Source organism: Oncorhynchus tshawytscha, unplaced genomic scaffold (assembly GCF_018296145.1).
Source record: "Oncorhynchus tshawytscha isolate Ot180627B unplaced genomic scaffold, Otsh_v2.0 Un_contig_7968_pilon_pilon, whole genome shotgun sequence".
Classification (NCBI taxonomy): Eukaryota; Metazoa; Chordata; class Actinopteri; order Salmoniformes; family Salmonidae; genus Oncorhynchus; species Oncorhynchus tshawytscha.
The window spans coordinates 60,016-81,144 of NW_024608881.1; the positions used below are offsets into that span (position 1 = coordinate 60,016).

General features: G+C 42.9%; 1 pseudogene; it reads left to right on the forward strand.

The window, feature by feature from the left end:
- The window catches only part of LOC112240967, a 61,463-nt pseudogene extending 42,371 nt beyond the window's left edge, over positions 1-19,092 (forward strand).
- The last annotated feature ends 2,037 nt before the right edge of the window (positions 19,093-21,129 follow it).

A 21,129-nucleotide genomic window follows, 5' to 3' on the forward strand; every position in this document is an offset into this window, starting at 1 on the left:
TCTCCACTACTGTTCCATCGATGTGGATAGGGGGGTGTTCCCTCTGCTGTTTCCTGAAGTCCACAATCATCTCCTTAGTTTTGTTGACGTTGAGTGTGAGGTTATTTTCCTGACACCACACTCCGAGGGCCCTCACCTCCTCCCTGTAGGCCGTCTCGTCGTTGTTGGTAATCAAGCCTACCACTGTTGTGTCGTCCGCAAACTTGATGATTGAGTTGGAGGCGTGCGTGGCCACGCAGTCGTGGGTGAACAGGGAGTACAGGAGAGGGCTCAGAACGCACCCTTGTGGGGCCCCAGTGTTGAGGATCAGCGGGGAGGAGATGTTGTTGCCTACCCTCACCACCTGGGGGCGGCCCGTCAGGAAGTCCAGTACCCAGTTGCACAGGGCGGGGTCGAGACCCAGGGTCTCGAGCTTGATGACGAGCTTGGAGGGTACTATGGTGTTGAATGCCGAGCTGTAGTCGATGAACAGCATTCTCACATAGGTATTCCTCTTGTCCAGATGGGTTAGGGCAGTGTGCAGTGTGGTTGAGATTGCATCGTCTGTGGACCTATTTGGGCGGTAAGCAAATTGGAGTGGGTCTAGGGTGTCAGGTAGGGTGGAGGTGATATGGTCCTTGACTAGTCTCTCAAAGCACTTCATGATGACGGATGTGAGTGCTACGGGGCGGTAGTCGTTTAGCTCAGTTACCTTAGCTTTCTTGGGAACAGGAACAATGGTGGCCCTCTTGAAGCATGTGGGAACAGCAGACTGGTATAGGGATTGAAATATATATACTTTCGGGAAAAAAGCAGATCCACGCTACATTGAGTGAGGCGGGTTGCAGGAGAGTATTTAGATGTTGAGGTTTAGCAAAATATTTAGAAAGATATGCGAAGAAAAATATGTAAAAACGATATATACAAGGGACAGGACAAGACTGCTACGCCATCTTGGATACTCATAGGACTTCATGTTACACAATACATGTATGTTTTGTCCTATAAAGTGCATTTTTATATCCAGAAATCTCATTTTACATTGGCGTGTTATGTTCAGTAGTTCCAAAACATGTAGTGATTTTTGCAGAGAGCCAGAGAGCCATCAATTTACAGAAATACTCATTATAAATGCATGGAACTTTAGATCGACTTCTCCTTAATGCAACCTCTGTGTCAGATTTCAAAAAAACTTTACGGAAAAAGCATACCATGCAATAATCTGAGTACGGAGATCAGAGCCCAAACCAGCCAAAAGAAATATCCACCATGTTGCGTAGTCAACATTAGTCAGAAATAGCATTATAAATATTCACTTACCTTTGATGATCTTCATCAGAATGCACTTTCAGGAATCCCAGTTTGACAATAAATGTTTGATTTGTTTCGATAAAGTTCATCAATTATGTCCATATACATCCTTTTGTTAGAGCATTTGGTAAACAAATCAAAAAGCGCGTGCAACTTCTAGCGGAAAGGTCGGACGAAAATTCCAAAAAGTTAGATTACTGGTCGTAGAAACATATCAAACATTGTATAGAATCAATCTTTACGATGTTTTTATCATAATTGTTCAATAATGTTCCAACCGGGGAATTCCATTGTCTGATGGAATGAGAGCTAATTCTCTCGTGACCGAGCGTCATGAGCCTGTGGCCCTCTGCCAGACCCCTGAATCAAAGAGCTCCCATTCCCCCCTCCTTTATAGTAGAAGCCTAAAACAAGTTTCTAAAGACGGTTGACATCTAGTGGAAGCCTTAAGAAGTGCAAATTGACCCATAGACACTGTTTTCGATAGGCCAAGCGTTGAAAAACTACAAACCTCAGATTTCCCACTTCCTGGTTGGATTTTTCTCAGGTTTTTGCCTGCCATATGAGTTCTGTTATACTCACTGTAGAAAAGGCCCATGGAGTTGGTGGAATAATCCTTTAATTCATTGCCACTTACTCAGCTGGGCCAGGGGCACTTTAATTAGGTCAGGTGGAAATGTCCGACAGATCTATAAAACTCCATAAAAGGAGGAAATTGCCATCGCCTAATCTCGCTGCTTTCTCTTCCTTAACTCCGTCTGATCCAGAAGTTCTGTGCATCCATGAATCCACCACAGACTACTCTAAATATATCACTTTATGGTTAAAGGAATTCCTGCCTCAGTCTCATCCATTCCTCTGTCACCTTCACTGTCAGTCATCCTACCTGGCCAGCTACCCACACAGATTCCACTAATCTTTCACTCACAGACATCATTCAAACAGTTTTAGAAACTTTATAGTGTTTTCTATCCAAATCTACTAATAATATGCATATATTCGATTCTGGGACTGTGTAGGAGGCAGTTGACTCTGGGCACGCTATTCATCCAAAGTGAAAATGCTGCAACCTATCCCAAAGACGTTAATGATGTTCTCACTGTCTTCCATCTACTCTACATGTTTACAGATGACCTCATTAGGAAGCTAGGTAAGTAGTGTCTTCAGATCATCACTTTACCTGAATTATGGCAACCATTTGATGTTTTACATTTTACAACTGCAATCCAGGTCATTTGGTTCCGCTATTAGATGAAGCACATGGATATTCACATTAACCTGTTGTATAAATAAACCAAATATCTGACATTGTATTCCCATTTGAACTTTTATGTGTTTTAAATTAGTTGAAAGTGCAGTGATGGACATTATGGTGACAACAAAACCAAATATCAAACACTGTTTTTCCACTGTAATTTGGTTGTGCTGGATGGTTGAAAACACTGGAAATTCAATTAACTTTTGACAGTCTTTATGAGTGGGTGAATATACTGTAGGTTGTTATCTCATTGATCAACATCTCAACCAAATATTACCCAAATATCCACGTTGAGATTACGTAGTTTGCCCAGTGGGTAGTTTCTGATGGACCAGGATCTCTGATTGACCAGTCACATTTATTTAATGACATTAAGAAGTGGTAGTGGGTAGAATATCTTCATTGGAGAAGTTGTCTCACACTGGAGTTATTTAGGTGCGTGGAACTCAATTGGGATTTGTGACGTTAGAGAAGTGATTTGAGACAAGGAGTCCCGGAGAGAGACTATATCTTCTAGTGTCCATGTTAATGATGTTCTCACTGTCTTCCACCTACTCTGCATGTTTACAGATGACCACAATGGGAAGCTAGGTAAGTAGTGTCTTCAGATCATCACTTTGAAAGTATTATGTGAACCATTTTATAAAGGCTATTCGTAATCCAATTCAAAACTTACGTTGAAGCCCCAGGTATGTGATGCTGCCATCATACACGCTTTCAAAGTAACCACAAAAGATGGAATACAAATCTCGAATATTGTAAAAACAAACAGAAATGTATTTGCCAGACAAAGGCTCCACGTATACAAAACACAGGTCATTTCACAGGTTACAGAGTCTTTCCATGATCAAAGCAAACATGATTATTTAAACAGAAAACAAAATTATATATAGCAGAATTTTTTATCTTCATGTAATAAATAAATAAAAAGTTCTAGCTGACCCATAATGTATGGTTACTCTATACCTGAGTCCTAGCTGACCCATAATGTATGGTTAGTCTATACCTGAGTCCTAGCTGACCCATAATGTATGGTTACTCTATACCTGAGACCTAGCTGACCCATAATGTATGGTTACTCTATACCTGAGTCCTAGCTGACCCATAATGTATGGTTACTCTATCCTGAGACCTAGCTGACCCATAATGTATGGTTACTCTATACCTGAGACCTAGCTGACCCATAATGTATGGTTACTCTATACCTGAGACCTAGCTGACCCATAATGTATGGTTACTCTATACCTGAGACCTAGCTGACCCATAATGTATGGTTACTCTATACCTGAGACCTAGCTGACCCATAATGTATGGTTACTCTATACCTGAGACCTAGCTGACCCATAATGTATGGTTACTCTATACCTGAGACCTAGCTGACCCATAATGTATGGTTACTCTATACCTGAGACCTAGCTGACCCATAATGTATGGTTACTCTATACCTGAGACCTAGCTGACCCATAATGTATGGTTACTCTATACCTGAGACCTAGCTGACCCATAATGTATGGTTACTCTATACCTGAGACCTAGCTGACCCATAATGTATGGTTACTCTATACCTGAGACCTAGCTGACCCATAATGTATGGTTACTCTATACCTGAGACCTAGCTGACCCATAATGTATGGTTACTCTATACCTGAGACCTAGCTGACCCATAATGTATGGTTACTCTATACCTGAGACCTAGCTGACCCATAATGTATGGTTATTCTATACCTGAGACCTAGCTGACCCATAATGCCAAAACCCTAAATAAGTATAGGAAAGGCGAACATGGGAAAAGGGGTGTGTCCAGGTGAGGCTCCATCTTGCTTTCAAATACCCATGATAACAATAGTAGGAAACCAGAAACATGATTTCATCAACCAAACTCCTTGTTCTTGTGGGATCAAAACAATTACAACTTCAAAACATAGAGGAAACCTAATGTGGGCCTCCAGCAGCAGACACAGCTTGGTGGTCTGGGTTCTCACTTGTCTAACCAGCCCTCTGGAGTTGGGGTGGTTTGTGTGACTTGCCCCATGAGCCACGAGTTTAGTATTTACTATTTAGCCGCTACCAAGTCAACGGCTTCTCTTCCTGGGTTACAAACTCAAAACAAAACACAACAATATAATACATACTATACATAACATTACAAAATACAATACAAGATATATACAAACGTCTTCACAGTCCCCGTTGTGCTGCAAGGTGCTCTTTTATCTGTTTTTTCCATCTGTTTTTAGTGTTTACTTGAGTTAACTGGGGTGGCAGAGAGTTCCATGTAGTCCAGTGGAGGCTGCTGAGGGGACGATGGCTCATAATAATGACTGGAACGGAGCAAATGGAATGTCAACAAACAACTGGAAACCATGTGTTGGATGTATTTGATACCATTTCACTTATTCTGCTCCAGCTTTTACCATGAGCCTGTTCTCCCCAATTAAGGTGCCACAAACTTCCTGTGATGTAGTCATGGCTTTATTTAATACTCTGTATTTCCCAGCCTCTGTTCTGGCCCTGGGGACTGTGAAGAGACCTCTGCTACATGTCTTGAGTGGTACCGATGGGTGTCCTAACTGTGTGTCAACTGCTTGAACAGAGAGTTTGGAACCTTTAACCCATCAACACTTCGTACAGAGACAAGAGTCATCCCGATGAGAACCATATCTCCAGGGACGAAGTTTCTTCTCTTGTTAATTTTAGTTGATCCTGCAACTCAGGGAGATACTCTTTGGTCCACCTCTTCCAGAACAAGTCTGACATACGCTGAGAGTACAAACCATTAGGAACACTTTCCTAATATTGAGTTGCACCCCATTTTGCCTCAATTCGTTAGGGCATGGACTCTACAAGGTGTCAAAAGCTTTCCCAAAGGATGCTGGTCCATGTTGACTCCAATGCTTCCCACAGATGTGTCAAGTTGGCTGGATATCCTTTGGTGGTGGACCATTCTTGATACACACGGAAAACTGTTGAGAAACCAACACTTGACTCATCTGACATCAATCTATAGACCTGTACCCCTTTCTTTTCTTTCCAAAACAATTGAGCGTGCTATCTCTGATCAACGCTCTCGTTATCGCTCTCAGAACAATCTTCTTGACCCTAACCAGTCCGGCTTCAAGATGGGTCACTCAACCGAGACTGCTCTTTGTGTCACGGAGGCTCTCCATATGGCCAAAGCAGACTCACTCATCTGTTCTCATCCTCCTAGATCTATCCACTACCTTCGACACTGGAAACCATCAGTAGAGAGGATCTGGGTCTGCACCACGTTTTCTCACTACTGGTGTCCCCCATGGCTCTGTTCTAGTTCCTCTCCTCTTCTCTCTATACACCAAGTCACTTGGCTCCATCATATCCTCACACCTCTCCATCAAAATGTACAACTCCACAGTGTTGTCCTCCCAGAGTGCAAATAACCTTGGCGTGAACCTGGACACACCCTGTCATTCTCTGAAAACATCAAAGCAGTGTCTCGCTACTGCAGATTCATGGTCGACATCCATATGACCATACCTCAAATAGGAAGTGGCACAGGTCCTAATCCAGGCACTTGTCATCTCCCGTCTTGACTATTAGAAATCTCTGATGGCTGGTCTCTTTGCTTGTGCCATGAAACCCCTGCAATTGATCCAGAATGCTACAGCCCGCCTGGTTTTCAACCTTTCCAAGTTCTCCCATGTCAACCCGAATTATTTGTCCACTACAAGATCATGGTGCTTGCCTACGTAGCAGCAAGAGGAACTGCCACTTCCTACCTTCAGGCTATGCTCAAACCCTACACCCCAACCCGAGCACTCCGTTCTGCCACCTCTGGTCTCTTGGCCCTCCCACCCCTCCGGGAGGGCAGCTCCCGCTCAGTCCAGTCCAAGCTCTTCTCTGTCCTGGCACCCCAATGGTGGAACCTGTTTCCCCCTGAAGCTAGGACAGCCGAGTCCCTGCCCATCTTCCGAAAGTACCTGAAAACCTTTCAATCACCCACCAGTGAATGCTCTTTTCAGATCAGTGCAAATCAGAGTGTGTGTATATATTATTTGCTAGTTAGTAAGTTATTAGCCTAGTTAACTGTACAGGTCGTAAACAGAGCCCGCCGTAGGTATAACGCCTCTTCTGGTAAGTGGTCTGTCCTGAATGGATATTTGTAAATTTATTGAGTCTGATTCAATGCACCATTGTACTTTCTACTGGTAGCATGTTCTGATCCCAGTCCAGATCCGTTATCTCCTTTGAGGCAACAACTTGACTGTTGCTGATCCATTTGTTCAGTCTAAAGCCTCATTTAGAACACAGTGATGTGCGGTCCTGAGTAAGTGTCAAGGCTTTTTCCTCACTTTCTGCTGACTTTAGACAGTCATCCATATAGAAGAGCACCTCCAATCCTCCAGCTCCTTTTCCAGATCCAGAGAAATCTCAGGTCTGTTTTCTGCTCTGGAACTCTCACCTGGTGGAACATGACTTCAATATCTGTCATGAAGGCAACAGGCTCTTGGTGGGATCTGGACAAAACACCAATGATATGGTTTGTCATGTCTGGACCCTGTAGAAGCTCAGCATTCAGTGATGTCTCTTGTTAGGTGGCTCCACAGTCTAATACCACCCTCAGATTGTGCTTCTTGGGATGATATACTCTGTGGTGAGGAATATACCAAACTATCTTGCTGCTGTCGTTCTGTAAGTCTTTTCCATCACTGCAAAGCCTTTGTCCAGTATGTCTGCCATGAAGTTGGTATAGTCCTTACAGGACCAGGGATTCTTACTGAGTTTCCATTTCAGGTTGAGAGCATGCTGTACTGCCACACAGCAGTTGTTGTCGAAATTCAGCATCCTCATTCCTCAGTGGGAGGCAAATAATATAGTGACCACCACCAGCTTGGCTGACAGATACACTCTCCATGAAGAGATGATCTTCTCTTGATATTTCAAGCTGCTCCTCATGGTGGTGCTCTGCGAAATCATGCTTGACCTGTTGCTGCAGCACCTCTTCCAGCTCTACCACAGAGATTCTGTGTGACATTACATGAGACCGCCCATAGGTGGAGACATTCCCCTTTTTTAGAAGCCCATTCACAATCCAGACCAGAGTGGTTTTCACAGCGTAATGGTCCTTATCTTCTTGGCTGTTTATGACCATCCATGGCTCAATGGCCTGAGGTATGTTTGTCAACAATACAACTTCAGAATCAATCTGCTTGAGATGCACCTTTTCCATATATGGCCATATGTTCACATCTGTCTGGTTAGGAATCGGTGGAGGCTGGTGGGAGGAGCTATAGGAGGACGGGCTCATTGTAATGCCTGGAATGTAATAAATGGAACGGTATCAAACATCAATCCTATTAAATCCAATTTGATTGGTCCCATACACATATTTAGCAGATGTTATTGCTTGTGGAAACCACATGGACAACCTCATGTTTGACTCCATTCCATTGATTTCACTCCAGCCATTACAATGAGCCCATCCTCCTATAGCTCCTCCCACCAGCCGCCGCTGGTAGGCATGTTCTCCTTAGTTACAGGGATTTCTATCTGTGTGAAAACTGCAAGGATATCAACAAAACTGCTGTCATCAAGGCTACTTATCTCCAAGCCAGAGACAACAAAGGTACTCATGACTTCCTGGTTGTTGATAGTGTTTTATTTTTTAACATTTTTAATTATTATTATTATTCAAATCAAATCAAATGCAGACCACCATAGTCCCTGTGTCCAACAACACCTAGGTAACCTGTCTAAATGACTATCACCGCTTAGCACTCATATCAATATCCTTGAAATGCTTTGAAAGGCTGATCATGGCTCACGTCAACACCATCATTCAAGACACCCTGGACCCACCCCAATTCGCATACCACGCCAACAGAACCACAGATGACACAATCTCTATTGCACTCCACAATCTGCCCTTTCCCACCTGGACAAAATGAACACCTACGTGAGAATTCTGTTCATTGACAACAGCTCAGATTACAACACCACCAAGCTCATCACTAAGCTAAGGTCCCTGGGACTGAACATCTCCCTCTGCAACTGGATCCTGGACTTCCTGACGGGTCGCCCCCAGGTGGTTAGGGTAGACAACAACACATCCGCCATGCTGGCCCTCAACACAGGGGCCCCTCAGGGGTGCGTGCTTGGTCCCCTCGGGTACTCCCTGTTTACTCATGACTGCATGGATACTCAGAACTCCAACACGGTGGTAGGCCTGATCACCAAAGACAATGAGACAGCCTTGGGAGGAGGTCAGATACCCGGCAGTGTGGTGACAGGACAACAACCTCTCCCTCGACTTCAGTAAGACAAAGGAGTTGTGCTAAAATTTGATTTGACTTAAGTTGCACCATGGTGAATTTCTCCAAAAGGTACAACCTGTCTTTGCTGTTCTTGGTCCGGTCTTCGATAGCGTGTTCAAAGCCATGTACAAAGAACCTGTCGTCTAGTGGGTCACCCTTAAACACTGGTACAAAGAACCTGTAGTGTGGTGGGTCACCCAGTCGTACACTAAGAGGTGGTAATGAAGACAACCTTTGCTGCCTTACCAGCATTTCAGTGATAGCATTTTGGTGTAGCAGAATGTTGACAATACTGTCCGTGTTGTCAGCTCCACCCTGATCTGGGTTGAAAGGCCTTCCTCCCCTAGTTGGAAGTTGCAGCTGCCTATCTTTTGGTCTTACAACAGTGTGTTAGTTGTGTGTTAGTTGACCTATGATGAACAGTTGTATATGGTGATAGTACTTATTTACAACATAGTACTTGGACCCTGGCCCTGTGCAGTATGAACAGAGCTGTATGTGGTGATAGTTACAACATAGTACTTGGACCCTGGCCCTGTGCAGTATGAACAGAGCTGTATGTGGTGGTAGTTATAACATACTACTTTGACCCTGGCCCTGTGCAGTATGAACAGAGCTGTATGTGGTGGTAGTTATAACATACTACTTTGACCATGGCCCTGTGCAGTATGAACAGAGCTGTATGTGGTGGTAGTTATAACATACTACTTTGACCCTGGCCCTGTGCAGTATGAACAGAGCTGTATGTGGTGGTAGTTATAACATACTACTTTGACCCTGGCCCTGTGCAGTATGAACAGAGCTGTATGTGGTGGTAGTTATAACATACTACTTTGACCATGGCCCTGTGCAGTATGAAAATACGTGGTGGATGGGGATCCCACAATGGGGATCCCAGGTCAGCCAAGATGCGTGACTGTGTGATATGGAGACCTGTGACAACCTGAGTGGTGGTGGGCACCATTTTGCTTTGAGTAACCTTCCCAATGGTATCTTCAGGCCTTCCCATTGCATTCAGGTATCGTTCATTAAATCATCTGCTTTGTTTCCCCATTCCTTGAGTGGCTTCCTACTCATGGAATACATTCGGCTAAGCACTGTTAGCCAATATTTCAGCTTCAAGCTCCAAACCTTTATTTTGTGCCTTGAGTTGAGCCTCCTGTTTCTCCAATGCTTGTTTACTTGTCAATGCTTCAGGTTTAACCAGTAAGGCTTTCCTTTCAGCCTTCAAATAGAGCCTGATAGAAGACGTGATGGATTGTCCTGAGTGCCTGCTGTGTTGTGATCTATCTACATGTTTTATTGAGACATTGGAGATACTTGGCTGGACCTCCTCATCAGTTTTGATGAGACATTGGAGATACTTGGGTGGACCTCCACATCAGTTTTGATGAGACATTGGAGATACTTGGCTGGACCTCCACATCAGTTTTGATGAGACATTGGAGATACTTGGGTGGACCTCCACATCAGTTTTGATGAGACATTGGAGATACTTGGCTGGACCTCCTCATCAGTTTTGATGAGACATTGGAGATACTGTCCCTTGTCTGGTCCTCCTCATCAGTTTTGATGAGACATTGGAGATACTGTCCCTTGTCTGGTCCTCCTCATCAGTTTTGATGAGACATTGGAGATACTGTCCCTTGTCTGGTCCTCCTCATCAGTTTTGATGAGACATTGGGGATACTGTCCCTTGTCTGGTCCTCCTCATCAGTTTTGATGAGACATTGGAGATACTGTCCCTTGTCTGGTCCTCCTCATCAGTTTTGATGAGACATTGGAGATACTGTCCCTTGTCTGGTCCTCCTCATCAGTTTTGATGAGACATTGGAGATACTGTCCCTTGTCTGGTCCTCCTCATCAGTTTTGATGAGACATTGGAGATACTGTCCCTTGTCTGGTCCTCCTCATCAGTTTTGATGAGACATTGGAGATACTGTCCCTTGTCTGGTCCTCCTCATCAGTTTTGATGAGACATTGGAGATACTGTCCCTTGTCTGGTCCTCCTCATCAGTTTTGATGAGACATTGGAGATACTGTCCCTTGTCTGGTCCTCCTCATCAGTTTTGATGAGACATTGGAGATACTGTCCCTTGTCTGGTCCTCCTCATCAGTTTTGATGAGACATTGGAGATACTGTCCCTTGTCTGGTCCTCCTCATCAGTTTTGATGAGACATTGGAGATACTGTCCCTTGTCTGGTCCTCCTCATCAGTTTTGATGAGACATTGGAGATACTGTCCCTTGTCTGGTCCTCCTCATCAGTTTTGATGAGACATTGGAGATACTGTCCCTTGTCTGGTCATCCTCATCAGTTTTGATGAGACATTGGAGATACTGTCCCTTGTCTGGTCATCCTCATCAGTTTTGATGAGACATTGGAGATACTGTCCCTTGTCTGGTCATCCTCATCAGTTTTGATGAGACATTGGAGATACTGTCCCTTGTATTACACGAGCGATCGATCCCAAGTTTACAAGTTCCACAAATTCATTCAACACATAGAGCAGAGCCAAAACGGAAGAACAACCACAATTCTCTCCCCTTTATTCACAGTGAAAAGCTTAAATCAAACAGTCACAGAGCTTCAATAGCATCAGTCACTTCTAACACTGTCACAGGGAATATTCATTTACAGTTGAGGAGCGACACTAGTTTTACCTCCGGTCAGATGAAATGTTTGCCTCTTTACCTCCGGTCTGATGAGTGATCACGTTCATAAACCTTTCGTCAGCGTTCCATTCAGCAACGTCTTTTTTCAAATTTAAAGGCAATTCGTAATCCAGTCATGTGATGTCGCCATTCCAAAGTAACCACAAAACAGGGAATCCAACGCTCCTATAGCGTAACAACAGACATGTATTTGCCAGACAAAGGATCCACGTTTCCAAAACACAGATAATTTCATAGTCTAGAAAACAAACGAGTATATAGTAGAAGGTTTCTTAGTTCATGTAATAGTGATAAAAACTGTATTGTCACACATTACCTGAGTCCTAGCTGACCCATAATGCCAACATTCTCAATTTGAATTATACACACGAGTTGGAATTTAGTCACTTACTGGTTTCAAAAAGAAACCCCTCTTTTGAAAAGGTTCTTCAAAGCTCCCCTTAAGTCTACAAAGGTTCAAAAATGAACTGATGGGCCTCCCGAGTGGCACAAGGCAGTACTAGCTGTGCCACTAAAGATTCTGGGTTTGAGTCCAGGCTCTGTCGCAGACGGCCGCGACCGGGAGACCAATGGGGAGGCGCACAATTGGCCCAGCATCGTCCGGGTTAGGGGAGGGTTTGGCCGGCAGGGATGTCCTTGTCCCATCGTGTACCAGCGACTCCTGTGGCGTGCCGGGCGCATTGCACACTGACACCGTCGCTGGGTGTACGGTGGTTCCTCCGACACATTGGTTCGGCTGGCTTCCGGGTTAAGTGGGCATTGTGTCAAGAAGCAGTGTGGCTTGGTTGGGTTGTGGTTCGGAAGAAACAACCTCGACCTTTGCCTCTCCCGAGTCCGTACGGGAGTTGCAGCGATGAGACAGGACTGTTGGGGAGAAAAAGGGGTCAAATACACAAAATAAAATACGACCTGATGGCAGAGTATAGGTCCTTAAATTAATCTTAAGTTTATTTATTTTTTTACCTTATATTATCCTAAAAGATCATACCTTTTATTTTTAGAGTGTAGACTGGAGAGTTAGCTAACACATGTTGATTCCCCCTTGGACACCACTGATGTGTCTAATTGACTATATGTATGTGTTTATCTGTAGAAATCCTGACTTCTCAGCTGGGTAAGTATTAAGGCTTTGTTACCTGCTGTATATGATGGCTTATAAATGTTAGCTTTGTCAATGGAGTTGAGTGGTGATGAGTGGCTGTGGACTGTACCTCTGACTATCAGTCGATACTTGTAAAAATGTCCATTCTTAAACTCTTACCCTGAACCTGTTTGTCCTGTGTAATTGTGTGACTTTCTTTGTTGGCTGAAATCTGTAGTTTATTAAAGTAGCAATTTACGTGACCTCTGGAAGATGTCCTTATTACAGAGTTCAAAACTATAGCTTCAGTATATGTTGGCTTCCAGTACATCAATAATACATTGACAATGTCTAAACGTTTATGTACAGTGATGAAAAACCTGTATATCTCAATGATTAATATTGGTTAAATATAATGTCTCCACAGATTTTGTGAACACAAACTGGAGTCCAGGTAAAGGAGGAACTGATTTCTAATGTTTTGAATGTACTTCTCCTTGGAATCTTGTTTGCAGTTATAGTATGTTAGATAATTAATGTAGTAAATGTTTTATTACATTGTGTCAGTGTGTTTGGCACTAAATTTGACTGAAGTTACCATCAATCTCACCACTGGCATAACACAGTTTCTCTGGACCCCCGCAAGGTCTGAGTTCACCCCCATTTTTTTTTTGAAGTATAGACTACCAATCGCTGGCCATGGTGCTGAAATCGCGACATGTCTATTGCGGCTGCATGCCTATCGAATCGACGATGGGCTTTCTGTGGTGCCAAGGCTTAGCTTTGGCTAATGGATAAATGGCTGGTGGCAATAATGGCAGTAATGTAATTACTTATTCAGTAATTAAAGTTGTAAATTCAATCATTGCAGATTGTAAAATAAATGTTCGAGGCAACCGCATACTAATCAGCTACCAGAATATACAACTGTCCTGTATAGAATACCTGAACCTGCATAACATGAGCTGTCCTCGCGCTCTCTCTCAGCTTGGATAGAAAGTTGTGCGTAAAACCAGTCTATTAATAACGCCAAATAAAAGTAAGTCCACCCTCAAAACACTCGCTAACTAGGGATTGTTTAATTATGCAGTGTACTATATGAAGCTATATACTGTATTTAGCTGCTATTTATACAATTTTAATAAAAGTTACACATCACATCACCGAACAATGAGGAAAATAGTAGCCGTCTTGAGCGTCAATTCAGCCACTATTTATCGCTGAACTCAGCGGTGTTTGTCTGGCTAATAGTTTACACAAATGGGATGCAATATTCCAGGTAAATGAAATCCAACTTGAGAGACTCCCATGGTGTCCTGAAGTCCTCTTTTTTTGTGTGCAAAAGTTTTCACCACGGCCTGTAGGTTCAGGTTGCGGGTCCGGCTGCTTTCTATACTGAGTATTGACAGCCCAGACAGTCTTTCCTGAGACATTGTGCAGTATATGTCCTTTGTGCTGCAAACAATTCAACTTGAGGGCCAGTAGCAGGCACTCTTTCCTCTGGTCTAAAAAAATATCCCAATGCCCCAGGGCAGTGATTGGGGACACTGCCCTGTGTAGGGTGCCGTCTTTCGGATGGGATGTTAAACGGGTGTCCTGACTCTCTGAGGTCATTAACTTCTTGCGTCGAGCCATCCCGGATCCGGGATCGTGAATACAGCCTCAAGCTCATTACCATAACGCAACGTTAACTATTCATGAAAATCGCAAATTAAATTAAATTAATATGCTAGCTCTCAAGCTTAGCCTTTTGTTAACAACACTGTCATCTCAGATTTTCAAAATATGCTTCTCAACCATAGCAAAACAAGCATTTGTGTAACAGCTAGCGTAGTTAGCATAGCATTTAGCGTAGCATTTAGCGTTAGCATCAGCAGGCAACATTTTCACAAAAAACAGAAAATCATTCAAATAAAATCATTACCTTTGAAGAACTTCAGATGTTTTCAATGAGGAGACTCTCAGTTAGATAGCAAATGCTCAGTTTTTCCTAAAAGATTATTTGTTTAGGAGAAATTGCTCCGTTTGGTGCGTCACGTTTGGCTACCAAAAAAACCCGAAAATTCAGTCTTCAAAACGCCGAACTTTTTTCCAAATTAACTCCATAATATCGACTGAAACATGGTAAACGTTGTTTAGAATCAATCCTCAAGGTGTTTTTCACATATCTCTTCATGATATATCGTTCGTTGAAAGCCTCCTCTCTCCTCTCAATCACTGGATGACTGCGTGCAGCTTGTAGATTACGCACCAATTTAGACAAAGGACACCGGGCGGACCCATGGTAAATGTAGTCTCTTATGGCCAATCTTCCAATGATATGCCTACAAATACGTCACAATGCTGCAGACACCTTGGAGAAACGATAGAAAGGGCAGGCTCATTCCCGGCGCATTCACAGCCATATAAGGAGACAATGGGAAACAGAGCTTCAAAAAGTCTGCCCATTTCCTGGTTGAAGTTTCATCTTGGTTTCGCCTGTAGCATGGGTTCTGTGGCACTCACAGATAATATCTTTGCAGTTTTGGAAACCTTAGTGTTTTCTTTCCAAAGCTGACAATTATATGCATTGTCGAGCATCTTGTCGTGAAAAATATTGCACTTAAAACGGGCACGTTTTTTTATCCATAAATTAAAAGAGCGCCCCCTATATCCAAGAAGTTAAAGATCCCATGGCACTTATCGTAAGAGTAGGGGTGTTAACCCCGGAGTCCTGGCTAAATTCCCAATCTGGCCCTCAAACCATCACGGTCACCTAATAATCCCCAGTTTACAATTGGCTCATTCACCCCCCTCCTCTCCCCTGTAACTATTCCCAGGTTGTTGCTGCAAATGAGAATGTGTTCTCAGTCAACTTACCTGGTTAAATAAAAAATACAGTTCATCTCTTTCCGTAACGTGTCGAGGACGGCAATTAATAAAAGCAGTTGAACTGACAGCTGTTTTGCACTGCTTCTCTATGGTTTTAGTCATCCACCTGCTTTAGTCATCCGCCTGCTCGATACAAATTCAGAGACTGATTTGCCATATCTGTGCCTGGAAGGAGTCGAGCTGAATAAATGTTTTTCAAGGACCGACCCTTTGACGTAAGGTTGCAGTGAAGTAAAATAAATAGATGTAGTAATACTTTCAACCACGAGAGGGAGACAGATACACGTTAATTTGACGGAGGACGTTGACATGATCCTAGTAAGGCCTGGATGGTCTTCTGACAAAACGGTGGGAAATCAAACAAATAAGTCAAGCAAACATAAAACTATTTTTAAAAGTAATTTTAGTGCCTGATTTCGGGGACTGTCAGCTTGTGGGCTCCCGAGTGGCGCAGCGGTCTAAGGCACTGTATCTCAGTGCTTGCAGCTTCACTACAGACCATGGTTTGATCCCAGGCTGTAACACAACCGGCTGTGATTGGGAGTCCCATAAGGCGGTGCACAATTTGTACAGCGTCGTCCGGGTTAGCGGAGGGTTTGGCCGGGGTAGGCAGTCATTGGTGGCAGGGTAAGCCTAGTGGTTAGAGCTTTGGGCTAATAACTGAAAGGTTGCAAGTTCCAATCCTTGAGCTGACAAGGTACACATCTGTTGTTCTGGCAGTTAACCCACTGTTCCTAGGCTGTCATTGAAAATAAGAATTTGTTCTTAACTGACTTGCCTAGTAAAATAAAGTTAAAAGAAAAAAAAATTGTAAAGTAAGAATTTGTTTCTTAACTGAATTGCATAGTTTAAATAAAGGTTAAATAAAAAACATTATGAATTAATTATTGATGTTACTGAACTGCTGTATTTGAAGTACAACTCCCTTCTGCCCAGTTTCCCTGATGTTGCTACGGCAACTCAAGCTGTTTTTACCATCCCTGCAACTGTTGCTTCTGCAGAGAGATTATTTTCTAAACTAAAACTCATAAAGAACTATCTAAGTAGCATTAGTCTCTCGGTCTGATATGAGTTTTTGAACACCTCAGTAAGCTCCACTCATTACACTGGAGCTGTCGTAGCCTTGACAGCCTTTGAAACCATCAGAAGACATGCAGGTGTGTTTTATACTCTGTGACATCCACAAATTATTACATACCATGTGAAACGTAACATATTATGTAACATATTATACCAAATAGTGTCTCGGATTTACTTACAGAATAATAGCAAATGCGACCACTTTGGTGGATTTGACAGCTCTTAACGCAGTTCCACCTCCGACACTGTCAAAACAACCGCTATGTGTAAAGCAGATCTGATTGAATCGAACCCTAAATCAAGTATTAACATTAGTTAACCAGGTTCTTACCCATGACGTAATGAAAACTGGACCACTAATCGTGGAAGACAGTATCATGTGTCAGAGATCAATACAGTAACATGTTGTACCCACTGATGATGATGTCATGATGTCATTGTGTTTACCGTAGTGTATTATACCACTGATGTTGATGTCATTGTGTTTACCATAGTGTATTATACCACTGATGGTGATGTCATTGTGTTTACTATAGTGTATTATACCACTGATGTTGATGTCATTGTGTTTACCATAGTGTATTATACCACTGATGGTGATGTCATTGTGTTTACTATAGTGTATTATACCACTGATGTTGATGTCATTGTGTTTACCATAGTGTATTATACCACTGATGTTGATGTCATTATGTCATTGTGTTTACCATAGTGTTTTATACCACTGATGGTGATGTCATTGTGTTTACTATAGTGTATTATACCACTGATGTTGATGTCATTGTGTTTACCATAGTGTATTATACCACTGATGATGATGTCATTGTGTTTACCATAGTGTATTATACCACTGATGTTGATGTCATTGTGTTTACTGTAGTGTATTATACCACTGATGATGATGTCATTGTGTTTACCATAGTGTATTATACCACTGATGATGATGTCATTGTGTTTACCGTAGTGTATTATACCACTAATGTTGATGTCATGATGTCATTGTGTTTACCAAAGTGTATTATACCACTAATGTTGATGTCATGATGTCATTGTGTTTACCATAGTGTATTATACCACTGAGGATGATGTCATTGTGTTTACATAGTGTATGTTTCCCTCCACAGTGGATGTGACTCTAGATCCTGATTCTGCACATCGTAACCTCATCCTGTCTGATGATGGGAAACAAGTGAGACATGGAGAACTAGATCAGGTTCTCTCTGACAACGGAAATAGGTTTTCAAATTGGTCCTCTGTCCTCGGAAATGTGGGCTTCTCAGGGAAGTTCTACTATGAGGTGAAGGTGGAGGGGAAGACTGAGTGGACTTTGGGGGTGGTCATACAGTCCATCAATAGGAATGAGAGGTCTAGACCGATCCCTTATAATGGATACTGGACTGTGGAGCTGAAGGATGGAGAGTACACAGCTCATGCTGATTCCCCTGTCACCTTCACCCCGAGAGAGGAGCCCCAGAAGGTGGGGGTGTTTGTGGATTATGAGAAGAGACAGGTCTCCTTCTACAATATGGAGGCAGGGTCTCATATCTACTCTTTCACTGGCTGCACCTTCACTGAGAAACTCTATCCATTCTTCAACCCTGGTGGATCAGATAGTATTTCACTGGTTGTCTGTCCTGTAGATGTCACTGACTGACTGTTTTAAATCAAACAGGGCAGATACAGTATAAACAGCAGTAACTCCTATTGAGAGACTTAATGTACCTGAGATCTTAGTTATAGATTTCCTGTCAGTCTTTGTTGTTGTTCTAGAGTGGGCCAGTTGATTGTTGATTGGACAGAGAGGTAAAGGTAGGAATGTTGAAAGAGCAATGGGTTGGATCTCAACCCATTCTGGTACTGGACCATCCCAGACCACTAATTTCTTGTTAATGTTTGACTCATCTTTGATGTTTCTTTCATCAATCCCTTGGACTGTTCGGTCTTCATGAGAGTGTGTTATATATATATTTTTATTCTCTGTGTTTTCTAAAAGTGTAGTGCTTTCTGTGGTGGTGGGGCAAGCCAGCAACAAATACGGAGCGTTGTGCCGTGATTGGCTCAGTGTTCTGTCTCTCATGGGGACACTACATCACCTCGAAGTCGATGGGTAGACTTCCAAAATTCTAGCCCTTTGGGTGCTGCCATAGAGTTACATTAGAAGTGCCCATCCAAGAAGGCTCAAGGTCATTGATAAAATGACGTCAAATCATGTTACATGTACAGCAGCTTTGATTGGACAGATCATGTCAACATCATTCTTTCAAAATCTTAGCTGGCAGTCAATATCATGAATCAAGTCGACAATCTACTGGCAAATCCTTTTTAATCCTTGTCATATGAAGATAAATAATGGAGTGAAATTATAGATAAACCGTATCGGTGCTTATTGGCCATTGGACATAAACACTACACAACAAGTTAGAAATTTCAAATTCAACAATGAGTGGTTTGGAAGGAAGTGCTCACAGCACAACAAGGGAAGCCCAAAAATGTCTTGTATGCTGCTGCATAAATGATGTAATATGCCAGGGAGATATATAGACTGTAGCTAAGAAAGTAATACTAAGTGTATGTTGTGTAGTAAGCTGTTAGTAGCCCATGTGCCTCACGCTAATAATTTGGTCCCTTTTCCCTTTTTTGTAAATTTCAAAAGTGCTGAACAAATAGTTATATTGACAACATCTGTCCTAGCTCGCTCATTAATGGCTTAATCGAAATTACGGATGGCCTCTTATCCGCTCGTCGTTCCCTTATGCCATAGTTTGTACATCTCAATTGTCAGTAGAAACCACATTTGTTTAAACAAGTCAGCCATATCAGCTGGTAAGGTGTTGGGACTGCTGTTGGGACTCTGCTGTTGGGACTCTGCTGTTGGGACTCTGCTGTTGGGACTCTGCTGTTGGGACTCTGCTGTTGGGACTCTGCTGTTGGGACTCTGCTGTTGGGACTGTGCTGTTGGGACTCTGGGACTCTGCTGTTGGGACTGGGACTCTGCTGGGACTCTGCTGTTGGGACTCTGCTGTTGGGACTGGGACTGTGCTGTTGGGACTCTGCTGTTGGGACTCTGCTGTTGGGACTCTGCTGTTGGGACTCTGCTGTTGGGACTGTGCTGTTGGGACTCTGCTGTTGGGACTCTGCTGTTGGGACTGTGCTGTTGGGACTCTGCTGTTGGGACTCTGCTGTTGGGACTCTGCTGTTGGGACTCTGCTGTTGGGACTGTGCTGTTGGGACTCTGCTGTTGGGACTCTGCTGTTGGGACTCTGCTGTTGGGACTCTGCTGATGGGACTCTGCTGTTGGGACTCTGCTGTTGGGACTCTGCTGTTGGGACAGCTTTATGTAGGTCCTGAAAGTTTGTGGGCACCGTTTGTAACCATTACCTAGCAATTAATGTATTGTTTAGTGTTGTGGTGTTCCTGGAATGCACAAGATTTACATGCTAAAATTGCAACTGGTTGTGTAACCTTTCTGCTGTGTGCTCCTACATTTAGGTAACAATGTAGCAACAGCACAAAATAAATGTGTTTTTGTTCGAGGAAATTATGGTTGAAATGACTAATTATGTATACATTCCAATCAGAACTGACTAGTCCAAATGCTATAATGTACTGTACATATGAATTTTCTCTCTTGCTCCCATTCCCAATTGTATATAATGTAGTCAGGAGTTTAGTAACAATGAAGGTCTGTTCCTTAGTTCATTCAGTTGTACAATCTCCAGGTGGCAGGAACGGCCTGTCTAGAATGCTGATTTATACTGACTGACCTTGACTTCAGGCGTAGAGCGAAGGCTCGAGAGCTAGAGGGCCTCTACTGGTGAACGTTTAGAAAACGTTGATGTCATTTTCAGTTTATAACCTGTGGAAATATGTGTATGTGGGAGTACTCTCTTGCAATAAACGCTGTTACCTGGCTTTTAAGACTGGTCTCGATCTACTTCATGCATAATTAATGAATTTACAACTCATCAATGAATAGAGAGAGTGCGAATTTGATTTTGGCTATAAAACATATAGGAATTTAGAAATTCCACCAACAATTGGTCCTTCGAGCCGGATCTAAATACCCCTCCCTGTTACCTGGAGGTAGTATGCTGAAAATCGTGCACGGACGAGTTTTTGACTCGTTTTACTAAAGACCTGACCTCTGAATTGAGGTTAAAATTCAGGCCTGCGTATTACCACAGATTCCAGGAAAGGTGACTAGATTCAAACGAGCAGTGCTTTTCCCAGTCGGCAGCAGGTAAAGTAGCCTTTATTCTCGAATTTGGGAGGGATTATTTAGGATATTTATTGATTAAAATGTTATGAAGGAGTTGAATTTGATCAATAATAGGTGCTTGAATATTCTGAACAAATAAAATGAGTTTCTACCGGGGGTATTAACCAAAATCGATAGAAAGGAAGCAGGTCCGAAATTGACCTGTGGTAAGGTGCGCTACCATCAAATAAACTAGAGCTTAATAAAGCCTGGTCTTGCAAGCCAGAAGGTTATTAAGGAGTGATATAGTACGCATTGGAGAATTAGGACGCTTGTTCCGTACAAATAGGATGGCCAATATTTCAAAAGACATACCTAAATAAAGA